This window comes from Megascapheus bottae, chromosome 2, assembly GCF_031878675.1.
Source record: "Megascapheus bottae isolate mThoBot1 chromosome 2, mThoBot2.hap1, whole genome shotgun sequence".
Taxonomy (NCBI): domain Eukaryota; kingdom Metazoa; phylum Chordata; class Mammalia; order Rodentia; family Geomyidae; genus Megascapheus; species Megascapheus bottae.
Window position 1 is genome coordinate 13,098,403 of NC_143510.1, and position 12,362 is coordinate 13,110,764.

The window sequence follows — 12,362 nt, forward strand, 5'->3', positions numbered from 1 at the left end:
GTAGCACATACAGAAATAGCCAGAAGTGGTGCTGTGGCTCAAGTGGTAGAGCTCTAGTCTAGTGGTAATTCTCATGTAAAGTTCCTCCTGACTCAATTCCCCCAAGCACTACAATATAACTACAGATGTATGTACCTATAACTATATTTCCCCAGCTTTTTTTGGAGCTAGTCCTGGGGCTTTAATTCAGGTCTAGGCCCTGTATCATCTGCGCTTTTGTTTTTGTGCTCAAGATTTGAGCTCAAACACTTGAGCCATAGCTGTACTTCCTTTCCAGCTTTTTTGAAGGTTTAGAGTCTTAAGCAAGGTCTGTCTTTCCTGCAGACTTTGAACTGGAATCCTCAGGTCTAAGCCTAAATGAGATTACAGGCCTGAGCCACTAGATCCCAGCACATTTAATAACACAGACTGAACCTCTAGTATTTATCTTCTGCAATAATAGCATAATGTTGCTCTGCAACTTAAAGACCGATCAATCAAAAAAACAGATCAAGAAAAAAAAAAGCTGTGCTTCAGTGGATCATACTTGCATTTCTACCTACTCAGGAGGCTGAGAACAGAGGATCATGGTACAAAGCCACCCAAAGCAGGAAAGCTTAAGAGTACTTTAATACCCTTTCATTCACTCTAGTCCCAAAAGTCATTCATTTCTCTATACTCAACCCTCATAGTTAACTGTGCCAATATTACTATTAAACATTCATGTCTGTTACATCAACCTCTAAGAAAAAGACCACTCAGCCAGGCACTAGTAGCTCACGCCTATACTTATAGCTGCACAGGAGACTGAATTCTAAGAATCTCAGTTTGAAGTCAGCAGGCACATGAAAGGCCATGAGATTCATATCCATCCCTTACCAAAAAAAAAAAAGAAAGAAAAAGATGGGCTGTAGCTCAAGTGCTACACAGTAGCTCAACAGTAGATGCTCATGTCTGTAACTTTTAAGATATTGAAAGCTACTTTTAAGATATTGAAAGGTGGGGCTGGGAGTTTGGCCTACTGGTTAAGGTGTTTGCCTAGCATGCATGAAGATCCGGGTCGATTCCTGGGAACCACATACATAGAAAAAAGCCGGAAGTAGTGCTGAGGCTCAAGTGGTAGAGCTCTAGCCTTAAGAAAGTCCAAGGACAGTGCTCAGGCCCTGAGCTCAAGCCCAGGACTGGCAAAAAAAAAAAAAAAAAAAAAAAAAAAAAAAAAAAAAATTAAAAGAAAAAAAAAGATATTGAAAGGTTACAATTTGAAACCAGTTTAGACAGCATAGTCTATAGAATAATTCAACATATACATTCAGAATGTTAAGTATTTTCTGATAGGCATAAGTGGTATCCCTTAAATTTTATATATGGTCATTTCTTATTTTGTAGTATTTCAAATGTACAAAATTACTGTATTTGTGTGAATTTCAATCTTATCCTCAGTCAAAAATGTTTGCTAAAGAGCTCACCAAATTTAGCCAAGTATCAGTTCCTAACAGCTGTAATTCTACCTGTCCAAGAAGCTGAGATCTGAGAATCAAGCCAGCCCAGGCAGGAAAAGTCTTTTGAGACTATTTCCACTAAACCACCCAAAAAAAGCCAAAAGTGGATCTTCAGCTCAAGTGGAAGAATGGTAGCAAAACAACTCTGGGACAGTGCTCAGGCCCCTCAAGCCCAGGGCTTGCACTTCTGTAATCCTACCTACTCAGGAGGCTGAGATCTAAGGATCAAGGTTCCAAGCCAGTCCGGCAGAAAAGGACCCGAGACTCCAGTTAACCCTAAAAAACAGGACATGGAGCTGTGGCTCAAGGGGTAGGTCAGTAGCCTTGGACTGAAGAGCTCAAGGACAGCACCCAGGCAGAGTTCAAGACCCATAATCCCCCAGTCCCTCCCCCCCAAAAAGGAATTGAAACAAAGTGTCGGGGCTGGGAGTAAGGCCTGGTGGTAGAATGCCTGCCTAAGCATGCAGTAATACCTAGGTTTCGATTTCTTGGTACCATATACATAGACTAAGTTGGACATGGTGCTGTGGCTCAAGTGATAGTGAGAGCTCTAGTCTTGCGAAAGCTCAGGCCCTGAGTTCAAGCCCCAGGACTAGCAAAAAAAAAAAAAAAGCAATTGGCACCGATTGCTCATTCCTGTAATCCTTGCTACCTAGGAGGATCTAAGGATTATAGTTCAAGCAAAGCCTGCAAGATTGATTCTCATCTCCAATAAACTACCCCAAAAAAGGTAGAACTGGCACTGTAGCTCAGTAGTTAAGTGTTAAATTTAACCTCGAGCAAAAATAGGCTCAGGGACAGTACCCAGGCCGTGAGTTCAAGCCTCAGGACTGGCAAAGAAAAATACAAAACACTGCCAAAGCTTGGAGACTCTTATCTCCAATTAACCTCTACAAATTGGGAAGAAGGGCTGGGAGTTTGGCCTAGTGGTAGAGTGCTTGCCTAGCATGCATGGAGACCTGGGCTTCAATTCCTTGGTACCACATATATAGAAAATAGCTGGAAGTAGTGCTGAGGCTCAAGTGGTAGAGCTGTAGCATTAAGAAAATCCAAGGACAGTCTTCAGGCCCTGAGCTCAAGCCCAGGACTGGCCAAGAAAAAAAAAAAAAAAACAGAAATTGGGAAATAGGGCTTAGCTCAAGGGCAGGTCAGTAGCCTTGAGTTGAACTCAGGGACAGCATACATTAAAACCCCATGACCCACCAAAAAAAAAGGGGGGGGGGGCCAGGAGTTTGGCCTAGTGGTAGTGCTTACCTAGCATGCGCGAAGACCCGGGTTTTGATTCCTTGATACCACATATATAGAAAAAAGCTGGAAGTGGGCCGGGAGTTTGGCCTAGTGGTTAAGGTGTTTGCCTAGCATGCATGAAGACCAGGGTTCAATTCCTCGGTACCACATACATAGAAAAAAGCCAGAAGTGGTGCTGAGGCTCAAGTGGTAGAGTGCTAGCCTTGAGAAAGTCCAAGGACAGTGCTCAGGCCCTGAGCCCAAGCCCAGGACTGGCAAAAAAAAAAAGAAAAAAAAAAAAGAAAAAAGCTGGAAGTGTGCTGTGGCTCAAGTGGTAGAGCGCTAGCCTTTGGGAAACCCAAGGACCCAGCTGTGGACATGAGTTAAAAAATAACTGGGCATGTTGGCTCACGCCTAGCTACTCAGGAGGCTGAGATCTGAGGATAAAGGTTCAAAGCCAGCCAGGCACCAAAGGACTTTTATCTTCAATTAATCATTAGAAAATGTGAAGTGGGGCTTGGCTCAAGGGTAAGGTGGCAGCCTTGAGCTGAAAAGCTCAGGGACCATGCCCAGATCAGTTCAAGCCACATGACCAAAATAAATAAATAAGTGCTGGACTTGAGCTCCAGAGCTCAAGGGACAGTGCCTAGAACCAGAGTTCAAGCCCTAGGACCACCTCCCGCATTCCCTCCCCCAAAAATGCACCAGGACTGGCACAAGCAAGTCGCACAATTATAGTTAGTAAAATACTGCAGGTAGCTAAAATTCTTAACCCCAGATTTCTACATTTCATCATCTACAATACTCTTGATTAGATGCAGAAATTAAACGCGCTTTCTGAGATTAAAACCCATACCTATCGACCCTTTTTTTTTCAAAGTTCTTAACCATTCACTGAGATTGCATTTTAATGATACTGAAGATTCATGAAGATAAATATAATCCAAGATCGCAGGGGAAAAAAAGTGGTTCTAAACTCTACAAAATTAAAGTAGTAAAAACTCAAGTGCCCGTTGCCAAATTGTTTAAAAAAGAAACAACTTCAAGTAACTTTTCTAAGTACAACTTAAATCATCCAGCGCTGGGAGTTCGGCCTAATGGAAGAGTGCTTGTCTAGCATGCACTAAGACCCAGGGTTTGATTCCTTGGTACCACCACATACATAGAAAAATCCTGAAGTGGTGCTGTGGCTCAAGTGGTAGAACTTAGCCGTTAGGAAAGCCCAAGGACCCTGCTGAGGCCATGAGTTCAAACCCAGGACTGACAAATCACTCTAAGTTCATCTAAAATTCATTCCATTAGCTCACAAGAAAACTATTGAAGCCAAATACTGGTGGCTTAAACCTGTAATCTCAGGAGGCTGAGCTATGAAGAATGAGGTTCAAAGGAACCTGTGTAGGAAACTATGAAACTCATCTCCAATAAAACTACTCAAAGACAAGTGGCTCTGTGGTTCACGTGCTCGCCTTAAGCTTCTTGCTCAGACAGCGCCTAGAACCCTAGCTCAAGCCCACACACACACACAAAAGGCTTAACTCAAACATTTCCAGATCCTCTGACCTAAACCATGTCGAGTAAAGTGTATTTACTTGTCTGTGCAATGAAACCAAGTGGACCTCACACCTCTTACCATCACCCAGGATGGGTGTGCATCTGTTCCGAAGGCCCCCCTGGCTCCAGGTCATCCTGGCTGATGCTGCTCCCAGGCTGGGCATCCATGTTGCTGCGGCTTGTGGTTTGTGAAGGGTAGTGTACAGGAAAAGCAGGATGGGATTTAAAGGGAAACAGGAGGAAGATGGCTTTCTGGGAAAGAGCCATCATCATCTTAGGTGTTAAGTAGTACCACACACATTTTATTGCAGCACAGTTTAAAAATTTAACAAATGAAAGATTAAAAATAAAAAAACAAAAATAAAAAAATGAAAAATACAGACGTCCAGAGATGCTCTAAAACAGTTAAGTTAAAGATAAGGAAAAATAAGGTCACAGACTTAACAGCCAGTAAAATTACTTCCAGTGTGGGGAAGGGGTTGAGGGCAAGGGTGGGGTTGGGAGAGAAAAGGTTTACGTGATCAATCCACTTAAAAATACTAATCCTTCACTTTCTCTCCCAAGATGCAAAACTCCAAAGTCAATCAGGAAGCCGAAGAAATTCTTATGAACATTCAGAAAAACTCGATTTTAATCCGGCTAAAAATCATCATCATCATCATCATCATCACCATCATAAGTATAATAGTAAATAAATAATAACTAGTAACAACAATAAAAAGGAAATCAGCGGAAAGTCAGGAAAAATGTAAAAAAAAAATTGGAATAACTTACTGTAGCTGAAGATCAAAAAAATCTCACTGTAAAAAAACAAAAATAAAAATAGCCCAGATTAGAAAAACTGGAGGTGCAAAAATGTCAAGTCAGTAAAGCTCAATTCTTTTCTCTTCCCAAAAGCAGTTTCCACAAAAACCGCCAGGGTAATGTTCTCAATAGCAGACAAGCAAAGCCCTTTCCACATTATCAATTAAATCTTAAAAATACACGAGGAAATAGAGAGGTCAGTTTATGAGAGGCTAAAAGGCTCCTCCTTCTCTAACCCAACTGCTGCAGAAAAAATAGAAATAGAAACTTTAAAAATTACATCTTAAATCCAGGTCCCGTTTTTCTTGAAACAATTTAAAAAAAAACACCTGTAAATTTGCTGTAGTGCACACTAAGTTGCATCATTATGTTTAAAATGTAGTTATAAAATCAGTTTTAGAATGGGAATGTGTGTGTTCTGGAAAGGTGGGGAAGGGAGGTTAAAAAAAAATCAAAGCTGAGCTCCAGTGAGTAGGGATGGGGTTCTCCTTGCTGCCCTGTGAAAGGAGAAGGGACAGATTGAGTCAGAGTTCCTCAGAAATGTTGTGCCCTAAACCCCCAAGACAGAAACATCTGTCTGCTGCATCTAACACATTTTGGTAAAGCATAACATTTCACTGGGATGGGGTGAGCTCTTATAGAATCATTACTTTTACCAGTGACTTTTTATTTTCACTCTTCAACATAGATGGTTAAAATGAACTAAATTCATGTACCTATATTATTTAGGGGCTCCAGGAGCATAAATTTGAATGGTTATCTTGGTGAATGTTGGTAATCAGCAGTTTGGGAAAGGAAAAGAACCAATTCAAAAAAAAAAAAAAAAAGAAGAAATGGAATAATATTGAGATTATGAAGGTAAGCAGATTAATGGTTTTTAATTTTTAAATTCATATTGTTTCCTGTTTTTGATAGTCAGAAGTGCACTCTCTACACGAAGATGACTCATCTATTTGCAAAACCCATGAGTGATCAAATCACAAAATGGAAGAAAAGATTATAATCTCAGAGTATTTAATGTAACTGGTTAAAACTTTGGTCCCTATGGAATGTTTCTTTAGCTTCCGTTTCTTTATATAGTATATTCAGCTAATTCCAAATTATAAAGAAGCTAATGCTGGTTGTTTCATGAGCTAAAACTATTAGTCTAGCGCACCGTGCATATAAACATGGTTGCAGCCATACTTGTACATTCAGCCATAGTCTTATTTTAAAAACTAAGCCTAATTTTATTTTTGCACTCACATAAAACTATACAAATGTAAAATAATTTATGTATATATAGAGCTGTTGGAAATGCACTTTTGGACTTCCCTGCCCAGAATGGTTTAGTCTCGATCCTCACATCACAGCCTTCTGAGTAACTAGGATTATAGGTGTGAGCTACCAATATCTGGCTTGATTTCATTGAAGGTCAGTCTAAAAGTGGTACCCCAATTCTCAAGATATATGACTCTTGCATAAATCCTTTATATATGTGCCACAAGGCTTAAAAATCAGTAAGAAGCCAGGAGTTTGGCCCAGGGGTAGAGTGCCTAGCATGCAGGGCACCACATTTGTAGAAAAAGCCAGAAATGGTGCTACGGCTTAAGTGGTAGAGCTCTAGCCTTGAGAAGGCCCAAGGACAGCGCTCAGGCCCTGACCTCAAACCCAGGACTTGCCAAAACTGATTTAAAATTGGTAATAAGACAGTAAATTTTAAGAGCAATGTGTAGGCAGCCAGGTGTGGTATATTCCTACAATCCTTGCTACTCCAGTCAAGATGTGTGAATTCACACATGTAGACAGTACAACTCTCAAATTTAAAATGGTGGGGGCTGTGGCTCATACCTGTAATCTTAGCTAATAAGGAGGCTGAGCTCTTGAGTATTGGGGCTCAGAGCCAGCCAGTAAAAGGATCAAGTACATGAAATTCATTTCCAATTAAAAAAAAAAAGTAGTTACTGTAGCTCAATGGTAGAACAGACACAAAAGCTCAGAGACATGCCCAGGCCCAGAAGTTCAAGCTCCAGGACATTTTGATGGGATGGAATGGGGGAGGTAGAAGCTTTGGATATAACAAGTTATAGAAACCATACAAACTTCTAGCAAAAGATCTGTCCTCTCTATGGTGCTAAACTGATTAGAATAATCTGATATTGATCAGTTTACTGTTAAAAAAACTCCTAAAATCACTAAATCCATTGTAATGCTTTCCAATTATGAGTACCTCTTTGGAAAGTAACAGGTGTAAGACTGAATGCAATACATTGTAAATCAATTAATTTAAGCTAACATAGTAACTGATGGAGGGGATCAGAAATATCAGTGGCTCAAATTTAAGCTACTCAGGAGGCTGAGATCCTGAGGTTTCAGGACAAACCTAGAAGACTGCAGTCCCAACCAACCAGCAAAAAGCAGGGTTGTAGATGTAGCACCAGCCTAGCATGCACAAGGTATTAAGTTCAAACACCCATGAAATTTGCACTTCTTCCAAAAGATTCTCTTGAAATGAGTAATTACACCAACCAAATAAGCAGCTTCACCTAATGCTGAAAAAGCAAATTTTTGTCTTTACTTGTCCCAGGCTAGCCTTGATTGAGGCCACTGCTGGGTCTGTACCTCCAGGCCCAACTCCTGTGCAAATGCTAAGATCCCACTAGGGTTGCCCAATTAGAAACTTATCAAATAGACCACCTATTTTAATAAACCCACTTGTTGAACTGACTGGGCCCAAGATTAAGAACCAACCACTATTAAGATTTATGGACAAGGCATCCCTATCTCCTAAGAATCAAATTAACCCCTCACCCTCCACTGGTGTTAAGATTGCATTTCTTAGACACCAAAGCTTCAACATCTGTGCAATTCAAAAATGCAATAGCCTAGGCAAATGTACCAAAAGCTATAACTTTAGGTAATTTATTCTCCTTTCATAAATTCAAAATTTTCACTACCTGAACTGTCCAAAGCTATATCATGATTCTCTAATATACATACAAAGCCTTCTCTTTTCCCAATCAGAATATGAAGTATAAGAAGCAATATTCCCTCAAAGATGAGACTGTAGGTTAGTAGAGAGTACCAACGGTACTTAGAAAACAGCTTTTTATTTTTGTTGGTCCTGGAGATTTTGCTGGTGTCAGGGCCAGAATGCTGTCCCTGAGCTTTTGTGATAAAGTCTGGTACTCAACCAGCTCAGACTTGAGCTACAGCTCCCACTTCCGGCTTTTGGCTTTAACTAAAGATGAGTCTAAAGGACAATGTCCTGTCCAGCTGGCATTAAACTGAAATCTTTGAATCTCAGCCTTTTGAGCAGCTTGGATTACAGCAAACCGTTTTTAAAAGAACTTCCTTGGCTCTTCAACCTCAAAACAGCTTGGCATTTCAATTAGGTTGCTTAAGCCTCCCTATTTTGTGGTTGTATAATGCTAACATTTTTCCTTACACTGATACAATAAAGGGGATTAAAATCTAGTTCTAACTCCTAGGTCAAGATTATTTCCACTGTTAAGCGCTCCTTCAGTGGAGATGTGGCTCCAGATTTAGAGCACTAGCCTTGAGCTCAAGAGCTCAGGCACAGTGCCTAGGCTAGAGCTGAGGTTCCACGACAGGCCAAAAAAAAAAAGGGGGGGGGCCCTCCTTAGACCGTGGTTTAGCATCTAACTAATCTAACATTACAACTAGTCATTTGGGAATTTATTCTTTCACTTGCTTCTAACGGGCCAATCCATCGAAAACAAGATCACATGCTATGTCAATCCCTCTGGAGATCTAATTACCAACAAGCTGTGTTTAAAATCTCTACAGAAGGTATAACAAAGACCAAGTGTTTCCCAAAATGGCTTGATCCACAGAAAATATAAAAGACCAAAGGCCTGCATTAATCAGTCTTAAACCTTTAATCAAAACTAAAATACGTATAAAAATCTATGTAGAATTCTTATTCTGTAACTAAACAATTCAGTACAGTCCTGTTCCCAATTACTTGTGTATTTCTAACAGTTCAGGCAAAATGGTTATCTGCATTACTTTCTGGAACTGATGGTGCAGAAACTAGTTACTTCCCACTACCTCATTTCCGGCCATTCAGAAAACAAGTAGCTCTAAGCCCATGTACAATTTGTTTATAAACCTTTCAGGAGGTAAAACTTTGCCTACCACACAGGGGCTCCTTATTTCCAGCAATGACAAGATGGCTAGGGCTGTGACTCAACTGTGGCTCATTTCCCTGGGAGGCACAGAAAAAGGCCTGGGGATGTAACTCCATGATTAAGTTCACTAGCCTAGCGGGTTTGATTCCCAGCATGTCGTTAATATTTGGCTTTACAGCTTCCAAAGTTTTTACACGCTATAGATGAAATTGTGTTTTGTTGTAGTTTTTGTGAATACATTCAACCACTTTTATATAGAAGTGACTGATGCCCCAGATAGAAGTATACACTAAAATCCTGTTAATTTTTCCTCGTTTGGTACAGGAACTATGCTACATCCCAACCAATTTTATTGTTGCAAAACTTCTAAAATGGTTTCAATCCTAGCAAAATGGAGCCTACCACTTGTTCAAAATGTTTTTAAAAATGTTTACAGATTGACAGGACCAATGTCAAATTTTTAAGTACTGCCACCTTAAATTGTAACACTTTTCCTATGTCTGGCTTAGCATTTGTTAGGTCATGATGTATCTAAATGAGTTCCTCTGACAAAGGTTTGAACTGTCCTTAGTAACTACTCGCCCTACCCTAGGGGAGTGGTAATTTCTTAGCTGTTACTGATTTAGTTTTGGCAACCAACGTTTATCAGTCAATTTCCGGTTGGCGAGGACGATGAATACCTACCTCAAGCAAAGTTCCACTAAACTTATGTATTTCAAGTGATTTGTCACCTGTAGGTAAAAAGTCAGCTGTAATTACACTACAATTATTTCTTTTTACACAGAGAACTGAAAATAAATACTCCCATGAGCCATCATTTCCTCACAGAGGAAAATAAGTAACACCAACCAAGTCAGGAAAACATTAGCTCCATTGTTAAAATATTAAGCCACGTGACAAGCTTTAGAAGCTCGCCTAAAACAACCTACTAGGTAGCCCTCCCCCATTCCCACCCGATTATTAAAGCAATCGAATAAAGGCATTATTAGTATATCAAATTCAGTTAAACTTTTTAAAATCTCGTTCTTCACTTTCGTGTTCTCTCTCGGCGTCCTGATGGTTGGAGGAAACGAAAAGAAAGCAGCCGTTAAACACAAGGGGGGGGGGAGGGAGGAATTCTTTCCTGCCGACCGGGGCCTAGAGGACACTGGGTTAAACGCTCGAAAAAGCAGAGGCCTGTAAAACCCTCCCGCTTCCAACGTGATCATGCAACAGAAAGAGAATACATGTGGGCCTCGTTACACTCCCGGGAAGACGGCTCCCTCGTTTTCTCTTCCACACCCGCTCGCGCGGCCTCAACCCGACCCCAGGAAGCCCACACTCCCAAGAGTTCACCCCCCTCAACTTACCTGAAGGCGGGAGGGAAAAAGAGATTCTATTCGAATCTCCTACTCCCAGGTTCTGTGAGAAGTCGACTGCTGCTCGAGGTCGACAACGAAGAAACAACCAGCCAGTCTTCGTCTCTTCACAAAATGGCCCCCGAGTCTCCTCTGCCGCCGAGGCGAAGACCTAGTCCCCGCCCCACTCCTGAGAACCGTTCCTTATTGGCTAGCCCTTTTCTCGCTCCCACTTCTAATTGGACAGGTCTAACGCTCTTCACAGTACGACCCAATCACCATTAAAAGTGGGTTGGACTAAGCGGGAGAATTTCCACATGCGTGACAGGAGCTCGTTTGTAACTGGCTACCTGTCATGTCATTTAGTATTTGAGCAATTGTTATTGGCCACTGTACCAGTTGAAGCGGTGGGTGGAAACTCGCCTTTGTATCGCGCTCTGCTTCACATCCGGGTATCTGGGAAGCTCTGACTGGCGGTTGCTTGATCCTATCTCCGTTCAGTACGAGATCCGCCCCCACCGCGGCGTTTCCGCGGGCGGGGAAGGGGTGAAGGTTGTAACCTCGCCGCTGCGCTGTGCGCAGGCGTGGGGGGGAGGGGAGGCGAGGCGGGAAACGGGGCTAATGAAGCGTTCAAACCCGTTCTGTGTGATCCGGCGTCAGTTCTGAGAGCGGGAAGGGAGCGATCATTACTGGACTGTGTCCATGAACAGAAAGCGTGCAGGCGGTTCCAACCCCAAGTTCCTTTCCATTTCCCCCAGGTCGGTTAGCGACCCAGAGGAGGCCTTCCCGCCGCGGCCTGTCAGGCCCTTCTGCCGAGCCCACGTGGCCGGGCGCGCCGTTCCCCCTCCCTTCGGCTTTCCGTTACGGAAAGTGAGGCAGTAAATGCCTCTGCGTCCATCTTCTGGCCTCAAGTGATCTCAGTAACCTAGATGAGAAATCGGCCCCCGAATTCCGCCTCATCTGGCAGTGGCCTACTTAATCTCCGGTCACCGCCTGGGCCTCAGTCCCTCCCTGCTTTTAGTTGCTCAGGCCGTGAGGTGGTCAGGAATGGGAGGCTGCTTAGGAAATTATGATTCAAAGGCTAAGGTGTGGTGCAGAGCAGTGGAAAATGTAATTTCAGTTTTATAAAATTGTTATATTTTCTAATGCCATTCATAGAAGGGTTACATTACATTCCCCAGATAGGAGATGCATTACTTCACATTGTTACCCCTTCTCATGTTTTTGTGTATACGTTTTTTTTGGGGGGGAGATGAGTGATTATGTACCATCATCCTGGAACTGACGATTCTCCTACCTCACCTTCCCAAATGGTGAGATTACAAGCATGAACAACGATGCCCAGTTTATTTGTGTACATTTGTAATTGTATTTTACTTTACTTTTACCAGTTCTGGGGTTTGAGCTCAGGGCCCGAGCACTGTCCTTGGATTTTTCTCAAGGCTAGAACTCTACCGCTTGAGCCTCAGCACCAATTCCGGCTTTTTTCTATGTATGTGGTACCGATTTAAAAGGCATGCATATGTGGGTGTTGTTTAATGTTTATAGTTTTGAATTGTCTCTGAATTCCAGATAAATTCACAAGAAAACTTACTTTAGGGGACGAGAAACTTTTGCCTACTTCATTAAGAACCCTTTCTATACTATTTGATTTTTATATGTGTTAATTTGATCCAAAAAAGAAAAAGGATGGAGGGGAATTAACCTATTAATGGGCTTATTTTTTCTGATAAATTCTGTGTGATGTTTAAAACTTTTTTTTTGGTGCTTTTTGAAATAGATGTTCCAAGTTGATAAAGCCATGCACCAGGTTCACATCTGTAATCCTAGCT

At 41.8% G+C, this 12,362-nt stretch overlaps 1 protein-coding gene across 2 annotated transcripts in view; it reads right to left on the bottom strand.

The window, feature by feature from the left end:
- The window catches only part of Hnrnpc (heterogeneous nuclear ribonucleoprotein C), a 28,542-nt gene extending 17,857 nt beyond the window's left edge, over window positions 1–10,685 (bottom strand). For both annotated transcript variants that reach the window (XM_090320440.1, XM_090320431.1), the window contains exons 1-3: window positions 10,543–10,685; window positions 5,341–5,557; window positions 5,031–5,056 (exon numbers count right to left, since the gene is read on the bottom strand). The gene's annotated coding sequence lies outside the window, so the exon portion shown is untranslated. The remainder of the gene's footprint in view (window positions 1–5,030; window positions 5,057–5,340; window positions 5,558–10,542) is intronic.
- Between the last annotated feature and the right edge of the window lie 1,677 nt (window positions 10,686–12,362).